Genomic DNA, 19725 nt, shown 5'->3' with positions numbered 1-19725 from the left:
TCTCGATGATAAGCCTTGTCAAAGTTCTGTCCTTGGCCCCCTGACACTGGAACCCCAAGACATTGATCACGCGTTCGTCCCCACCACCACTTTGCGTCCCAAGGACCGAGTGCCATGTTCACGCCGCGGGTGAATCATGTTTCTGTGACACAGAATCCACTGAGCCATTGACCACGCGTTCGTTACAACTGCTACATTTGTGAAATACGTCTCGGTGATAAACCTAGCCAGAGTTGCGTCCTTGGCCCACTGATACTGGAGCCACAAAGCCATTGATCAAGCGTTCGTGCCTACCCCTACTCTCTCGTACCGACGACCTAGTGCCATGTTCACGCCGTGGGTGAAGCACATCTTGTTGATAAGTTTAGCCAGCGGTCTGTACTTGTCCCTTAGACACTGGACCCACTGAGCCATTGACCACGCCTTCGTGCCAACCGCCTTCTTCCGCGTCCCGGTCACCTAGTGTCGCATTCATGCCGTGAGTATATCACCTCTCGGTAATAAACCTCCCTTGTACCTCGGACACAAGAGCTACTGACCACTTCTTTGAGTCCACCACCTACTACCGAGTTCCGGCGACCTAGTGCCTCGACCACCATGCCCGGCCTTATGTAAAGTGATATCCGATTTCTGATGGATTTTAGATAATTTTTTGATGGTTCCACGAATTGAGACAATTTAGTTTTCAAAGTGAAAATTAAATTTTTTTATGGATTTTCGATGAAATGTGATGGAGTCACAAATAAAAATCTGAGCGGGACCCTGACAAGGCGGTGCTAATATTTTGAGCAAGAAGGAGTACCCCAAGGGAGGCGCTGAGTGTCATGTTCGATATTACGCATTTGGATTGGAATATCGTTTCTCAGGCACAGGTCTTTAGGATACCGAAGAGGTGACAAAGAGGTGACTTGCTAGGAATGCATCGCTGATCAGCGCCAATCACACTTCTGAATTGGTAGACCCTTCTTGGTATGGTGGCGCCTTTCTACGACAACCTAGCGAATAAGGCGTGGGCTGACGCCGCGAGTTGCAGGCAGGTTCGCGAAACCTCCTGGCACTGAGGAAATATGACCTCAAAATATTAACAGGAGGCCTGTCGGGTCATTGGATCGTCAGGCTTTGGACGTCGCATTGCACAGAGGAGAAGGCGGCTTTCCACAGCTTCTTTGCAAGGAATTATTCCTAAATTTGTTTCTTTGTTCGTATGAACCCGTGGTGAAAATAGCATACTTAATTTTTTTATATCCGAAGGGGGGCGGACCCTCCCCCTTATCCTTATTATCAAAAACCCCAGATCTTGGAGATGTGTGGAACAATTCAAGGGAAATTTTATTTTAACTCTTATACTAACATAAAAACAAGAATTTAGTATCCATATTTGGGTGGGGTGCCTAGGGGGACCGCCCTACCCTCCGCCAATTTGATATATAGACCAATCACGACAATATGGGAATCAAATGAAATGTATTTGAGAGTAGAAAACGATAATGGTATTAAATCCTGAGGCCAAGTGTATGTGGACCTGGCCCACCCCCAAAACACTCACCAAATCGGACGCATTTACCCACAATGCCAATATGGTCTCTTAAGGCAAGGTTTATCTGAAATTTGTTTGTATCGACCCATGGAGAAAATAGGGTACCTCATTTTTCTATACCCGAAGGAGGCTGGACCTTCCCCCTTACCCTAATTATCAAAGACGCCAGATCTTGGTGATTTGTTGGACGATTGAAGAGAAATTTTATTTGCTCTCTTAAAGCAACATAAAAACAAAAAAATTGTATCCATTTTTAGTTGGGGTGCCTAGGGGGACCGCCCGAAAATAGCTTACTTCATATTTTGATACCTGAGGGGAGGGGGCGGCGGACCCTCCCCCTTACCCCAATTGTCAAAAACGCCAGATCTTGGTGATGTGTGAAACGATTTAAGGGAAATTTTGTTTGAATTCTTATAATAACATAAAAACAAAGATTTAGTATCCACATTTGGGTAGGGTGCATAGGGATACTGCCCGCCCCCAGAGTCCGCCAAATTGATATATAGACCAATCATGACAATATGGGAATCAAATGAAAGGTATATGAGAATAGAAAACGAATCTGATATCCAATCGTCGGGACAGGTGTATGTGGGGCCAACCCGCCCCCAAAACACTCCCAAAATCAGACGCATTTACCGACCATGTTAATATTTTCTCTTAAGACAAAATTTCTCTATAAATTTGTTTATTTCTATGGACCCGCGGCGAAAATAGCGTACTTAATTTTTTTTACACCCAAAGGGGGACCTACCCTCCCCCTTACCCTAATTTTCAAAAATGCCAGATCTTGGTAATGTGCGGAACGATTCAAGGGAAATTTAGTTTGAACTCTCAAAGTAACACAAAAACAAAAAAATTTTATGGATGTCTGGGTGGGGTACCTAGGGGGACCATCCCACCCCTTAAGTCCGCCAAATGAATATAGAGACCAATGCTGACAATATGGGAATCAAATGAAAGGTATTTGAGAGAAGAAAACGAATCTGATATCCAAGTGTATGTGGAGCCGACACACCCCTAAATCGGGCACGTATACTGACCATGGCAATATGAGGCTTAAATTAAAGGCAATTGGAAGTATAGTACCAATCTAGTATTCACTTTTGAGACATAACGTATGGGAGTCCACCTCACCTCCGCAACAGAAATCTTTTACTAATCATGGTAATATGGGGCTCAAATAAAAGGTATTTGAGATCAGAGCACGAATCTTTTATCTACTTTCAGCTTCAAGTGTCTGGGTCACACCCCGCCAAAATACCGCCCAAACCGGACATTTTTACATACCAAGGCAATATGGGCCTTAAAAGAAAGGTTATTAAGAGAAAAGCACAAATTTGATATCCACATTTGGGGCGAAATGACTAAGCTGCCGTGCAACTCTTAAAACTCCCCCAAGCAGTACTCATTTACCGATCATGGCAATATAAGGCTCAGCAAGTTTTCTCCATTAATTCGATTTTAACAACATTTCTGTTAAATTTCCTTGAAGACTTTTTGTAAGACAAAATTTCCTTAAAATTAAGGAGAATACTTACTTGAAATGTGATGTTGTATAGTTTCCCTTAGATATAATTAACTAAATGGCAACTTTTTGATATGTTCGCTTAAATTGTTAACTCACTTTTAAGCAAATAGTTTAATTTCCAGCTTAAGAAGAACTTTTTCTTTTAACTCACAATTTCCTAGATTAATCTTCGTTTATTCTTGTCATGGTAGAAATTAGTGCAGTAGGAAAATGTGTTAAATTGCTAGAAAGAAAACACAAATGAAATAAAAGATAATTTAAAATTAATTGCACAAACATTTGGAACAGCTGCAATTGATTAAAATATAGACTGTTTATATGTAGAAGAGATAAGACTTATGATTTATGAGGATTTTCCAGAGTTTTAGTTTTTTCTGTGTAAAAAGAAAATACCAACGCAATGACAATCAATATTGTCTGCCTTCACCGCCATCAAGACGTTAATATGGTCTTCAATTTTATTTCTATTTTAGTCATCTCATTTTACGAAAGCGCGAATTGTTGATTGTTGTGGTATTGTTGCTATTTCTGTGTGGTTTTTGATGTCGTTGTTTGAATTTTTTTTTTCCTACAGCTTTTTGCAATAATTTCGAAATGAATGTGAATTTCTCAAATATTCGCATACTGATCGATTGACATACCCACAGAATGGCACTGTTGAAATTCTAGCCATGGGGGGGGGGGGGGGGTGATATGAGAAGGGAGGCGTAATTGCTTTTAGTCGTCGCCTTGTCTAAGTTAATTTTCTGTAGATATTTTTCCAATACTCAATAGCTGACCCTGATTTTTGTGAGTCAATGCTCCAAAATAGAATGTTGCTGCAGTATTGGTCACACAAAAATGTCTGTCCGCCAATAAAAATCTGTCAATCTGGCGTGCAATGCCGAAAACAAATATGTATGTAGATATTTTTTTCTTTAGAGTTGATAAAAGCAAATCTGATAGCACAGGTGCTAAGGTGGAAAATAAATCAGATTGCACGTAAATTAAGGTCTATTTAGAGTGGATAGAGTGGATCTGGCGAAATATATTGAATTATCTGTCAGATAATCATTTCAGCCAAAGGCAAATGAATACTTATCAAAATTATTTTTTTCAAAGGAAAAGATTGTCAAAATTTCATTGCATTAGTTAATTTTGTTAAAATTGCATTTTTATTGGAAACTAGCCGTACCGGGCCCGCTCCGCAATGCCTTCTTTAACACTCTTATTCCTTTCATTTGAGCCCTGTATTATAATGGTCTATATATAAGTCCTGTTTTCGCAGAGTTTTAAGATGAGGACATTTTGCCCCCAGTCATTGAAGCGCAGAGGTAAGCAAGTCCACCAATGATGCCAAACGCGTGAATTCAAATACTGGCGAAAACATTGGAAACATTTTTAGGTGGTGGTTATCACCTTCTTATGTTGGCGAAATTTGTGAGGAATGCATAGAAGTTATGTAAAAAGGAGGTCTTTTATCATTGAACTTAAACTTGAATCGGACAGGGGACTCATTGATGTGTAAGAAGTTGGCCCCTGTTCTTTAATGAAATGTTTATGGACAAATTTTTCATCTACTACCTTATACATTTCATTGGACTCCTCTATACTTTGATCTTATTTTATATGCCAGAATCATAATCTATTGGGTTGCCCAAAAAGTAAATGCGAATTTTTTAAAAGAAAGTAAATGCGTTTTTAATAAAACTTAGAATGAACTTTAATCAAATATACTTTTTTTACATTTTTTTCTAATGCAAGCTAAAAGTAACAGCTGATAACTGACAGAAGAAAGAATGCAATTACAGAGTCACAAGCTGTGAAAAAGTTTGTCAACGCCGACTATATGAAAAATCCGCAATTCCTTTTGGGCAACCCAATACTATCGAATACCTTTCATTTGAGCCCCATATTGATAGGAACGGTCAATTTGTCTGCTTAGAGGAATTTTGGGGTTAGGGAAACTTCCTGGACTGGCAGGAAATTTTGTCAAAATTTCATTTTTATGGGAAATTTTTGTCAAAATTTCATTTCTATGGGAAATTTTGTCAAAATTTCATTTCTATGGGAAATTTTGTCAAAATTTCATTTCTATGGGAAATTTTGTCAAAATTTCATTTCTATGGGAATTTTTGTCAAAATTTCATTTCTATGGGAAATTCTGTCAAAATGTCATTTCTATGGGAAATTTTGTCAAAATTTCATTTCTATGGGAAATTTTGTCAAAATTTCATTTCTATGGGAAATTTTGTCAAAGTTTCATTTCTATGGGAAATTCTGTCAAAATTTCATATCTATGGGAAATTTTGTCAAAATTTCATTTCTATGGGAAATTTTGTCAAAATTTCTTTTCTATGGGAAATTCTGTCAAAATTTCATTTCAATGGGAAATTTTGTCAAAATTTCATTTCAATGGGAAATTTTGTCAAAATTTCATTTCTATGTGAAATTTTGTCAAAATTTCATTTCTATGGGAAATTTTGCCAAAATTTCATTTCGATGGGAAATTTTGTCAAAATTTCCTTTCCATTTGGAAAATTTTGTCAAAATTTCATTCATATGGGATTTTTTTTAATGTCTTTTCTATGGGAAATTTTGTCAAAACTTTATTTTTATGGGAAATTTTAATAAAATAAATATTCTATGGGAAATTTTGTCAATATTTCATTTCTATGGGAAATTATTTCAACATTTCATTTTTATGGGATATTTTGTCAAAATTTCTTTTCTGTGGGAAATTTTGTCACAATCTCATTTCTATGGGAAATTTTGTCAAAATTTCATTTCCATGGAAAATTTTGGTTCGAAACAAAAGCCTGCTCTACATCGTACTCTACAGTCGTTGGGTATGTAGGGAACCTTAATCAATTTGACAAAGGTCTTGATTAAGATACATGGCATATCAGAAATCGCGATCCACCATGCCAGTCAAAGTGTTTTGAATGATAACACACACTTGACCAACTTTTATAATTTCTTTGCTTTGCTATTCTTTGAATAGAAAGCACTGAATATAAACACGAGCTGGAAGTGTTCGAAAAATCACGAAAAGATTTTAGAGATCATATAAAAGAGTGGAAACAGACAAAATGTCATTTCCATGGAAAATTTTACATTTCTATGGGAAGTTTTATCAAAATTTAATTTTTATGGGAAATATTCTTTCTATGGAAAAATGCGCAAAAATCTCGAGAAATTTTGGCAAAATTTCATTCTATGTGAAATTTTGTAAAAATTAAATTTTTTTTTAAATTTTGTCAAAAAATCATTTTTTTGAAAAATTTTGTGAAAATTTCATTTCTATGGGAAATTTTCTCAAAATATTTTTTCCATGAGAAATTTTGTCAAAATTTCATTACCAAGGAAAATTGTGGCAAAATTTCATTTCTAGAGGACACTAGCTGTAAAGGACCCGCTATGCTGCGCCTTCTTTCACTAGCTAATATGTTTTATTTGAGCCCAATATTGCCATGGTCGGTAAAGAAGCCCTGTTTGGGGGGGTAATTTGGTGATTGGTTGGCCCCTCAGCCATTTCGCCTCAAATTTGGATATCGAATTCGATATCCAAATGCCTTTCATATGAGGCTCATATTGCAATGGTCGGTATTTATTACAAATTTGTGCGATTTGGCAGAAATTATGCACGTAGTGTTTTGTTTAGACTTCCAACAACTGTGCCAAGTACAGTCCACATCGGTCTATAACCTGATATAGCTCCCATATAAAACGATCACCAGATTTCACTTCTTGAGACCTTACAAGCAGCAATTTTTGTTCGATTTGGCTCAAATTCGCCACGTTGTGTTCTTTTGTGACTTCTAACAACTGTGCTAAGTACGATCCAAGTCGGCCTATAACCTTATATAGCTCCCATGTAAACCGGTTTCTCGATCATCACTGTTCGTTTCCTAGAAGCTTTAATTTTTGCTAGTTTGACAGAAGTTTGGTCTGCATACCAATAAAATCATGTTCTACAACTTAATTTATTTTGTATAAATTTTTAGCAGAATCCATGGTTGTGGGTTCCCAAGATTCGGCCCGGCCGAACTTAGCACGCTTCGACTTGTTGCCATTTAAATCAATAAAAATATTTTCAAACAAAAAAAAATTTTATTGCTTGGATTGGTAAAACTTCGTTTTAACTGCCCTGTATACCACCTTTGCAACTAAAGTTCCCATTAAAATGAAATCGATCACTCAAATCAATCACTTCTCAATGAACCAGCCTTATTTTTCAATCATCAAAGTTATGCTTCTCAATAATAACCAAAATTTTGAAAAGCTGTTGCCAACTCTCCCATACAGACAGCATCGAAAACACATCTGGCTGAATAAAAAACTCTACCATATTTGACAGTTTATTTCCTACTCATTAACCGTTAATCTTATGGCTCTTTCGCATTGACAGCTATCAGATAGATTTTTGACAAATGAAAGCATGTTACCTTCTTCATATTCTTTTGTCTATTTTTGGTTTCAGTTTTTTTCTATATTCGATTTTGTGCTCACATTTATTTTATAGGCAACGCTTAGGAAAAACGAAACAACTTGAAGTAGATTTCAATAGCAATTTTTTGAAAGAGGGAAAACTGAAAAGGACTGATGATTAATGGCCAGAAATTAATAAGTGACCCATCAACAAGATATAGTGAATGACAGGTATCTAAATCTATACATACAAACAAACCAGCAAACAAACAAACAAAAACAAACATAGAGCGACTCAGCAGCTAAGCAAACGCCGGCCTTTGGTTTATTTATATGTGCGAACAAAGGTCTTTATACTCCCCAAAAGCGGGGAATAAAAAAAAGATTTACTTTGCGGCACTTTCAAGCAACAAGAACAACAACAACAACATACATTATCATACTCATTGAGCTCACGCGGTTAGGTGAGCTGTTTTTTTTTGTTGTATTCTCTTTTTAGGGGGAATAAATGAATTATGCAAATGAAGTAAAAAAATTAAAGACCACAAAGCAATTGCCTGCCCTCTGCCTCACCCTCTCTCTCTCACACTCTCTTTGAATATCTGCTCTTATGAGTGGTCCGTCGTCTACTCACAAAATTAATAGAATAACAACACTTGTCAAAAAGGTAAACAATGATAAAGTCTTTATAATTGAAAGTGGTACAAATATGAGTAAGAAATCATTTGAGCGGAGGGAAGGTCATTGCCACCTTCTTATTCGAAAGATGGTGGGGAAGTTAAAAAAAAGTGAAAACAGCTCACGTAGTACATAAAATAACGTTTAAGGCAAATTTCATAAAATTCATGACAAGAATATTAACAATTTAAGAAATTATGCATAATTAATAGGCGTTTAAAAGAAATATAGCTTCGTGTGTAAGAACCTCATCAAGAAACCTACGGTCAGGATCGGGAGTGCTTTGTTAACACTAAAGAATGCAGCAGGAAAAATTAGTATATAGGGAAGGATTTCGGTAAAAATTTAGGTAAATAAGACGAAAGAAAGGGAAAGCCATTGGTGAGAGCAAATCAAGACTCTCAGGAGCCAAAATGAAGATTGCAAATTTTACCACAAGGACAAGCAAGGAGGCCGAAACGAGCTTTGGATACATTTCTAAGTTTCACCAATCTTAACGACACATCAATTTGTGTGAAAAAAAATTTATTCAAATGATAAGCAGCAAGGAAAGGCAAAAGTCGGTCGGAGCCAACTATATAATACCCTACAATTATAAATTCGGGCAATATCTTTTATATAAAATTCAATTTGTGTTTGTTTGTATGATTGTTCGTTTGTTTGTTTTTTGTTCCGTATAGTCTCAAAAACGGCTGAACCGATTACCTTGAAATTTTCACAGATTGTGTAGGTTGGTCTGGAAGGAAATATAGGCTATATAATTTTTTGATATCGGGAAAAATCCCAAAAGTACTACCCAAAAATAAAAGTGAACCGATCCGGACAACATGGGATTCAAACGAAAGGTATTCAAGAGTAGAGTATGAATTTCATAATAAAAGTTGGGTCCAAGTACCTGGGGGGACGCCCCAGCCACAAAACCCCTTAAAATAGGTTTATTTGACGATCATGACAATATGGGACTCAAATGAAAGGTATTCGGGATTACGAATTTGGTCAGGAAGTGGGAATAGGCTTTACAATTATTGGTAACGGAAGGGGGCGGAATCTCCAACGTTACCCCAAAAACACCACCAAAATTAAAAGTGGACCGATAAGGACTATATGGGTATCAAATGAAAAGTATGCGGGAATAGATAATGAATCTGGCAAACAAATTCATGTCGAAGTATAGGGGGTCACCCTACCCCCACAAAAATGACCAAAGGGAGCACATTAGCCAATCACGAACATATGGGTCTCGGTTTGTTTGTTCCGTATAGACTGAAAAACGGCATAACCGATTTTCTCGATATTTTAGCATATTGTGCAGGTTGGTTCTGGAAGGAAACATAGGCTATATCATTTTTCGATATCTGACGGGAGACGGACCCTCCCCCATTACTGCAAAAACGCCACCCATATCGGAAAGTGGTCCGATAGACACAATTAAGATATCAAATGAAAGGTATTAGAGACCAGAAAACGAATATGGTATTAAAATTTGGGTCCAAGTACCCAGCGGGATCTAGCTCTTCTCCTTCTTAGCGTTACAAACAAATGCACAAACTTATAATACCCTGTACCACAATAGTGGCGCAGGGTATAAAAACGGAAGCTAAATTTAAGAATTCATTCACTTTTGCTCGTTATGACCACCTATCGCCTTGACAATTCCTCGGAGTAAGTCAAAAATCGGAATAATAGTCGTAGCCGAAGAGCATAACCTTGCTAAAATGCCCCCTGCTTTTAAGTACCCTGGTAAAACCAAGCCAACCATCCCGCAATGGAGACTCCAGACAGTGTCTTCATGGAGGACTGTAACTTCCAAAAAAAGGCCACAGCCATCGCGGAAGGGGAAGATGGTCGTTGAGAATGGTAAGGAGCCGCCCTCTTACGCCAGAGTGGCAAGGAAGCACAACAGAGATGGACTGACTCATGCAGTCATCAATATCGGCAGTGCATTCGGTAGGATTCCACCAGAACATCAGTCCCAAGTGGAGGATCTGGTTAATGAGCGGATTTGTTTCGGTGGAATATATTGATGCCGTCAAACAGCTCGTCAGAGGTATCCACGCTCCCTGGGAGGGCGCAAAGTTCAACCTGGTGAGAAAGATGGACATACCCCAGCTCATAAAAGCGACAATCTTCATCAATGGACGGGGCAGTAAATTTGCGACGGAACGCATGTTGGAATTCTTGGGCAAGCAAAACCAAGGTGTGGTCGCAGAGATGCGGGAGGTTTTCCACAGGGAGGAGATGGACGAGGGAACTCTCTTTGTGGTTGGCATTGATCAGGTCTCCGTGACAAGTTTGGCTAAGACTAAAGGCATGGCGCACTACAGGAGCAAGGCTGTCTTTTTCAAGATTCGGAAGACTAAGATAGGCAAAAATCCTCATATTGAGACAATAGGCCGTACAGTGCCAGGTGACTCAATACCGCCCAACGAAAACGAGACAATTACCGCCTCTCTCAATATTGGAAAGACTAGGATAAGCAAAGATTCGAATACTAAAATATCAGGCAGCGCAGTGGGGAGAGACCCAACACAGTCAACATACCCAACACATAAAACAGGGACCGAACGACGGACCCATCACCGACTGGGAGATTCGGAAGACTAGTAAAGATCTTAATATTGAAACATTAGGCAGCGCAGCGACAGCCTTTCGACTCTCCGACACCGCCACCCACGTTGGAGCCGCAACGGCTGGTGAGAAAAGCAAAACAGAAAGAAAATGAGGTACTAATAGGATGCGATGTGAACTCCTACCACATTTCGTGGGGTAGTACCAACATTAATAAGCGAGGCCAAGTCCTGGCAGAATTCTTGAATACTAACGACCTAATAACATTTGATATTGGTAACACCGTTACCTTTGTTAATAGCAGGGAGGAGGTGTTAGATATGAAAATATGTTCGGAAGATCTAATCGATGAGGTTCAGGATTGAACACTCTTTCTCGGACCATCGCTACGTTAGGTTTAGAATAGCACGGCCAGCGCCGAATCCGATAAGCTTCCGGAATAAGTTGAAAACCAACTGGACAAAAGTCGGAAGGCTACTCAGAAGAAGACTTGGGCAAGATAATTTAGATTGTCTAAGCATAGAAGACATTGACGAAAATGTCAACAGGATTACGACTGCACTGGTGGGGTCCTTCGAAGATAGAAAGGGAATCAGCCCAAGAAAAACCCTGGATGACTGGTGAAAATCGTTATATTGGGAAAGAGGTCCGCAGCTTTAATAACAGAGCACGCCGTAAATTAGGGCAAGTATATTGGGATGTGTATTAAACACGGCTCAAGGAATACAATAACATTACCAGAGCGGCAAAATGTGCCTCCTGGAAGCTTTTCTGCGACCAGGTCGAAGGCGTTAATGACGCCGCCAAGATGAAAAAGTTTCTCTCAAAAACCCATGTCCAAATTGAAACGTTAGACATGTTAGGGATTTTATAAAATAAATAAATATAAGAGATAAAGAGGCGCAGGGCACGCCACAGGAGACATTTTAACCCACTCGTTTGGTTGACCATCATTAATAACCTATTATGAATGCTGACTAAGTAGTGATTTTAACCTGTCTGCTATACATCTAAGAGGTAAGGATCCGAACCAGCTATGCAGAAGCGCCGAAAGAGTCTTGCATATGACATACGACTGGGCTAGACTCAGGGTCCTCAATATTAACCCTGAGAAGACTGAAATAAGCCTGTTCACGAGAAAGACAAAGGTGGGCCAATTTGACGCACCACATTTCCTCAACAAACTGTTTCGATTTCTGACAAGGTTAAATACTTTGGAGTGATCTTGGAAGCATACTGAGAAGGCTCACAGATGTTGGGCACTATGTAGACGGGCCGTACGCTCGAAATGAGGCCTGAATCCGAGGATAGTCCACTGGCTCTACTGGAGCATGATTAGACCGAAACTTACTTACGCCTCAGTTGTTTGGTGGACTGCTATGGGAAAAAAGTGCAACATAAGGACCATACAACAAGTTCAGAGAACATGTTGTCTTGGCATAGGCGGAACCATGGGGACCACGCCCACTAGGGCCCACTGGAGACTATTCTAGATATTTGACCCATTGACATATACAATATGAAACTTAAGACGATGGGAGAATGAACTGGTCGCTGAAACACAAGTACCCATACCTCAGAACCATATAACAACACGGGTAGTGTTAAGCTCAAGAAGTCAATATGGGATATTGTGAGCGCAATTATTATCCGATTTGGTAAAATTTTGCATGAAGTGTTTTTATCAAAATATCCATGGCACTATCGATTTTTTATTTTTTGTCTGAATATCGATTGATATTTTTCTTATTGATACTATTATCAAAGTTAAATGTTTGAAATTGAGCAAAAATAGCGATCCGACGCTGAAGGGCAAAATCCCAACAACAATTAAACCAAACACTGGTGGAACACCACTGGAACCAACAAAGGCAAACCAGGCAAAAAAAAAGGTTCTTTTAATAATACACGGTTATTTAGTGCGCGTGCCACAACCAGGAAACTTAAACGTGTTTCACCTTTTCGCGTCGGAAATAACAAGCAGCGGTTTCAAATTCAGCGAAATTAACAAATTTGTTTATTTGAAGAATATACGTCCGTCCACTTCAACGATCATAGCAACTAGTAACTATTTAATTACAAAACATTCATAATTTCCTTAAACTAATCCAGCGAGTGCGCCATGTAAGCAACGATTAGAAGAAATATCCCACGCCTGAAGACATAGTGGCCACTTCAAAACCAAAATCGGGGTTGCTATCAAAATCACAGAGCAGACCAAACCACGCCACAGCACGAACGTGAACATCCCGGCCACCTTTCAGTCTTGCGGTATCCGAAAGCTCTGAAAATAACTCGAAAAGCAAGGAAAATAAAACAGCAAAAAGAAAAAAAGAATTAATGCGTTGTTCACATCAGTGCCAACTAGAAAAAGCACATTGATTTCATATTTAATTCATGAGGCAATTCAACTATATTACACAAAAAACAGCATTTTCAAAATTCATTCATGTGAAAAAAAAATCGTCGTTGTAGTTTCTCGGAAATAAATGTAGCCTGAGAGCCAGAATCAATCAACGCCCTTGCCGAGAAAACAGTTCCATTAACCTCAATGTGAACAATGGCCGTCCCCAAAAGCACCTGCTTCCGAGTAGATACGAAACAATTTTGTACCCTGGATTCATCACTCGCAGCGTTCTGGGCCGCAAACCGACTCGTACCAGGCTGAGCCTCCAAATTCACCATGTCTTCAGTATCCAGCTGTCTAGATTCTTTATGCAAGAGAGTGTGATGCCTCAATTTGCATTTCGAGCAACTAAATTTGCTTGTACACTGATTTAGCTTATGATTACTGCTGAAGCAATTCAAACAAAGATTATTCCTTTTCACAGTAATAAACCTTTGCTCTTGATTCATTTCTAAAAACCTTGGGCAGGACTTCACAACATGATCTTGTGAACACACAAAACACAATCTTTTATCCATATTAGTCTGGTACGACTTTACCTTGCTGCTGGACCGGGAAGCTTCGTGAGAATCCTTTGTATCCGTCGGTTTAACCTCATGGGAATGTGTCAGGTCATACACTGTTTCCAAAGACTGGAATCTAGCTGTCAGAAAATCGTCCAGATCCGACCACTTTGAAATCTCCGTCTTATTTCTAACAGTCTGCTCCCAAAGCGATAAAGTATTAGTTGGTAACTTGGTTGAGCACAAAAATACAAAAATTGGATCCCAACTGTGTATATCGATTTCATGCAATTTCAAAGCGGTAATACAATTATTGATGTCCCGCTGAAGGCGATTTATCTCCCCTGCTGACTCGGATTTAACCGATCCAAGATTAAAAAGAATCTTCAACTGACTATTGACCAATATTCTCTTGTTCTCATATCGACTTTTAAGATTGGACCATGCGTTCTCAAACCCATCATTCGTCAAAGGGGATTTTTTAACTATTTCCAAAGCCTCCCCCTGAGTACTTTGACGCAAATAGAACAGCTTCTCAACAGGTGTAATGGATTTACAATCAATGTATACGGCTGTAAACATATCTCTAAACGAAGGCCATGACAAGTAGTCACCGTGAAAAACTTCAGTGGTGCAGGGTGGCAAACGCAAACGATGGTCCAAAAATCTATTTTCCAAAGGTTCTCTCCGTTGGACTTGGTGAGGACTAGCCATTGTTGACGACAAAGTGGAATGGTTAGCGAATGACTGGGACAACTCACCCATTTGTGCTGCACAACTGATGTAGGCTTCTCTACACTGCCTATATAAACGTGAAGCCTCTTCTTCATTCTCCGACCCATCGCATTCAACACTGAAACTCTCATAAGCTGTGTTTATCCTATTCCAAAGCCTGTTAAGTTCTGCCTTCCGCAGTTCCACAGTAAACATGGTATGATCGTCGTTGTTCATAGCATTGTATTCATTCTCGAAATCGAGGAATACTGCCACAAGTTTCCTAAATTTAATGAAAAATTTCGACTCTGCCATGTTTCACCTAAACAAGACCAAACTGATCACCGAATCCCGATAAATGTCCGAGGGCAACGAAATTTGGTGAAAACTAGCAAGGAAGCCACAAATAAAAATAATTACCAATTAAATAAAATTGCGGGACGAATCAACTTCTTATGATAAGTCTCTTACTACAGAGAATGTCAGGTATGTAAAACGAAGACCGATTGTTAGCAAAGAAAAAGAAAAAAAAATTTCCACAATAATATATAGGGGTATGCTATTTTCACTGAAGCACTTTTCCCAAAACGCTCACCAAGGCCTTGCTAAATTATCCAAGTATAGCGAAACTTGTGGAAAATAGCAAATTAAATAATTGTCCACGAAATACAAGTGAAATATATGAGAAGGACGAATCAACTTCTGATTATACGTCTCCACTTTACTTAGACAGCTTGCTAAAAAGAATGTGGACAAACGAAAATTCTTCGGCTAGATAAAAATATAAAAAATAACTCTTTTCCATACAAGAATTAAAAACACTGGTTGCAATTGTAGCACTTCCAACCAAAAACAGCGAAATTTTACTAAAATAGCAATTTAATTATAACAAATTCAATGCAAACCAAAACCAAAAGTAATGGACGAAGCAACTTGTTATTAGAAGTCTCCTTTACCAACAGTACAAAATGTCAACAGCTGTCAACAAAGATAAATGAAAAATAAAAACACAACCATTTATCTTGCACAGGCACCAATTAGATTTGTTATTATTAATATTTTTTTTTTTTTTATATTTCTCCTTTATTTTGCGGTATGTCTTTGTTTTAATTAAACATTCAACAAAGAAATTTTGCTCCAAAGCGAAAAACCAAAATAGAGCAGAATAACAAGAAGAAGACCAACGAGTAATTTAATGTTATTTGTTGGTATTTTGTATCAATACGTCGATCAGCTGTGACGTCGTTGCCAGATCCACACCTTTTAGGATTAAAAAATGGGGTACTCAACAACAAATAAATTTTATTAACAACTTTACTTTTGTTAATAAAAAGGTTAGTACGCACCAATAAACCGATAATATTACCTGATTTGGCCAAAATCTGTGGGAGAGATTAAAAGTGATCCTCGTATTCCAACGTATCCGGTTCGAAGGACCTATGTTACGCGGCAAAACAAAAGGGCAAAATCCCAACAACAATTAAACCAAACACTGGTGGAACACCACTGGAACCAACAAAGGCAAACCAGGCAAAAAAAAAGGTTCTTTTAATAATACACGGTTATTTAGTGCGCGTGCCACAACCAGGAAACTTAAACGTGTTTCACCTTTTCGCGTCGGAAATAACAAGCAGCGGTTTCAAATTCAGCGAAATTAACAAATTTGTTTATTTGAAGAATATACGTCCGTCCACTTCAACGATCATAGCAACTAGTAACTATTTAATTACAAAACATTCATAATTTCCTTAAACTAATCCAGCGAGTGCGCCATGTAAGCAACGATTAGAAGAAATATCCCACGCCTGAAGACATAGTGGCCACTTCAAAACCAAAATCGGGGTTGCTATCAAAATCACAGAGCAGACCAAACCACGCCACAGCACGAACGTGAACAGTATCCTTTAAGATGCATTCCGCCTATAGAGGGCGCAATTTCACCCGATTAAGGGTGGTATTATATTCGCTTTTAAAGAATTTTTTTCATGATTACTACGTTAAAATAATCGTTTTTGAAACAAAAAAAAACTTGCTGATTGCATTCAGTAGGACTTATGAAAATATTGTCATAAAATTATTATGTCATCATTGAGATTTTTGTAGTGTTTCAAAAAAGTAACCGTGAGAAGGATGTGTTTTTACCTGCGAAAAACGAATATACCTAGTACCATCCTTTAGGCTTAATTTTTTACAATGATTCGGTCTGCGCATTGATACTGCTTCTCTATATATCGATGTCCTGATTTTTACTTCTTATAGACTGTCTTGCCAAACTATGTACAACAATAAATTTCCCACAATTTGTTAAAAAGCTAAACTTTGATATAAAAATACCTGGTTTTGTTTAATTGAATTTGTACCACTTTCAAAAATAACGACTCGTGATTATGTGCGAAGAGTGTGTGCCTATCGTGGTATTTTTATTAACTCTTTCTTTTGGTACCGGTTTCGTTGTAGATTTTTTTTCAGTTTTTTGTTTATTTTGTTAGTTTTGTTTTACTTCTCTTAATTCTTTTATTTTGTTTGATGTTGTTGTTGCCTTTGTTGTGCACAAATAAGACCAACTCGATCGTCTGCTGTGTGCGGCATCAACGTCAAACAAAAAAAAAAAGAAAACAGATGTCGTCGTCGTCGTCTGACTGGCTAAGGAAACAGCAGCAAAATGAAAACGGAAAACAATAACAAACCAGAAACAAACCAAACATAGCTACATATACAATACAACAACGTGCTAAACGTGATAATATTACCGTGTTTTGTGGTTCTTGTTGCTGTTGGGATGCTGTTAAGCGGCTGCTGTTACTGCTACTGCTGCTGTTGTGCTATGGGGTTTTCTATTTTGTTTAATTAGTATTATGTAGATTTTTTTTATTGGTTTTCCAAAAAAAACGTTGCTAAAAGCTTCTTTTGTTTTATTCTTTTGTTTCTAAAACACTTTGTATTAAATTTTATACGTTTCTTAATGTTTCATATACAGCGCTATTCGATAAGACCAACCAATATGAACATATGATGTGATTACGTTAGAATTTTTCTCTTTTTCAATGCCACTGCCACAGACAATATAGAATGTGTTGTTGTTATTGTTATCTCTTTACTCTATCACTTCACTCCACTATTGTGGTCTTGAGAAAAGAAGAAACAACAAAAAAATGGCATGTATTCACACTCACACTTTAGCTGCAAACACACTTAAACACTTTTTTTCTGCCATTCAATTCATAGATGAGATGCACAATGCATTTAAGATAATGACACCCAACACTAGTTGTTGTTATTGTTGTTTTTTTACTATTCTTGTTACTTATTCCCGAAATTGAAGTATATACTGCATAATAACAATAACAACTTCTACTTCTAGCGAATGAATTGGATGCGCTTTGCCAGATTTTTATACTCGACGACTATACAACAATGCGGTATTGTTTACACACGCCGCATGCTACCACCACATTGATATAAGAGCAGAACACGTAAATTTCAATTGTTTACGTTTTTTTCGTTTCGAAGAGACCAAGTTAAACGAAGATTTTTGTAAATCTTTTGCAATTTAGTTAACACAACTCGTAAGACGTTATTATATTTGTTTAACCATTTCAAAGGCAACAACAATTTACGACGACGGCTACGAATTCACTATTCCACAAATTTGTTTCCGGTAACGTCTAACGCGTCTGAAATACCGTAACTGAATGAAGTTGTAATGCATAATGGCCCGTCCGCCCGTCCTAACATAACCAAAATCTCAACGCCGCGCCATGGCAAGTAGATTGAAGAGAAACAAACTTTTTGGTCTCTGTTTTTATTGAGTAAGAGTACATTCTCTCTGTGCCAGGGATGGTAAATTGTATGCATGGTACAATTTTGGTACGTGTAAACACAAATGTTTATTGGTAACCTTGTGTTATACTTTGCATATTTTTTTAATAAAACAATAAAAAATTAAGAAAAATTAAAATTGACAAGTAAAAGCGTTCTAAATTCGGCCGGGCTATGTACCACGTATCTCTTTATAGGCAAACAAAGGATAATGGATAAGAAGAGCTATGAACCGATTCAGGTCATACTTGATTTAGAACTTGGAGACCATAGTTTGGGTGGTTTCTTTTGGATGTTGAAGACCATTGTGCCAAGTCGTATAAGAATTTCGCCCTATAAGGGCTCAAGAAAAATTCGAGAGATCGGTTTGTGTGGGAGTTATAGCAGGTTGGGAACCGATTTGGCCCATACCTGGTACAGTTGTTGAAAGTCATAGCAGAGGTCATTGTGCAAAATTTCCGCCAAATTGCGCCGTCCAGAGGCTCAGGAAGTATATTCAGGAGATGGGTTTATATGGGAGCTATATCTAGTTTTGGACCGATTCGGACCATACATGGCACATCCGTTGAATGTCACAGCACCTTCTAGAGCCTCAAGAAGTCAAATCAGGAAACCGATTTATATGGGAGCTATAACAAAACAGGGACCGATATGGGCCATTTACAATTCCAACTGACCAACACTAATAGGAAGTATTTGAGCAAAATTTCAAGCGTCTAGCGTTACAGACGGACGGACGGACATGGCTAGATTGACTTAAAATAACATGGGGATCAAATATATGTATACTTTATGGGGCCTCAGATAAATACATACATATTTCGATGGGTAACAAATGGAATGACTAAGCTAGTATAGTATATACATAAATCCATGCCATGGTGTAGGGTATAGATTAGGTTAGGTAAGAGTGGCAGTCTCACTCACTCAGACATTTTTAAGTCCATTGTGATGCCACAGCAGGGACAGACCAAGGCCTTTGGTGGGAATCGAAACCATGACCCCCGCACTGTAATCCGAGCATTCTACCAACTCGACTACCGAGGCGCATATAATAGAGGGTATAAAAACAAGTACAACATTAGTAAGATATGTTCGGCCTGGCCAAATCGTGGTGCTTGAGTGTTGAGGATCAACAAGTTTCATAAACTGAACTATTTTCGAAAAATCGTCAATCGGTCAACGATCCATACCAAATTCAGCAAAAGGAGTAAAAAGAAAGCTATCAGTGAGATCTCAGTCTTCATTGATGTCCCTTATGAGGAGACGGAATTGGATGACTCTTAGATGAAGACGGGCCGGCTCCGAGATGTAGACGAAATCCTGTTTGGCTCCAAGATAAAGATGGATAAGTCAAGTCTCCACCACCAAACAACATGACAGTTTAACACCATGAGTTATAAACGAGCACAGTGTTATAGATCTGAGGAGGCGAACTTAAAAATCTTTTGTTATGCGCGACTTCTGTGTATTGTAGAAGCTTTTTTAGTTAGGATGAGGAGAAAAAAATCGACAGGGTCAAAACCTTCCATCTTAAGAAGGTATTTTTTTTAATCAA

Source organism: Stomoxys calcitrans, chromosome 2, assembly GCF_963082655.1.
Source record: "Stomoxys calcitrans chromosome 2, idStoCalc2.1, whole genome shotgun sequence".
NCBI lineage: Eukaryota > Metazoa > Arthropoda > Insecta > Diptera > Muscidae > Stomoxys > Stomoxys calcitrans.
The sequence above is the reverse complement of the archived record's forward strand: the minus strand, read 5'-3'. Positions refer to the sequence as shown.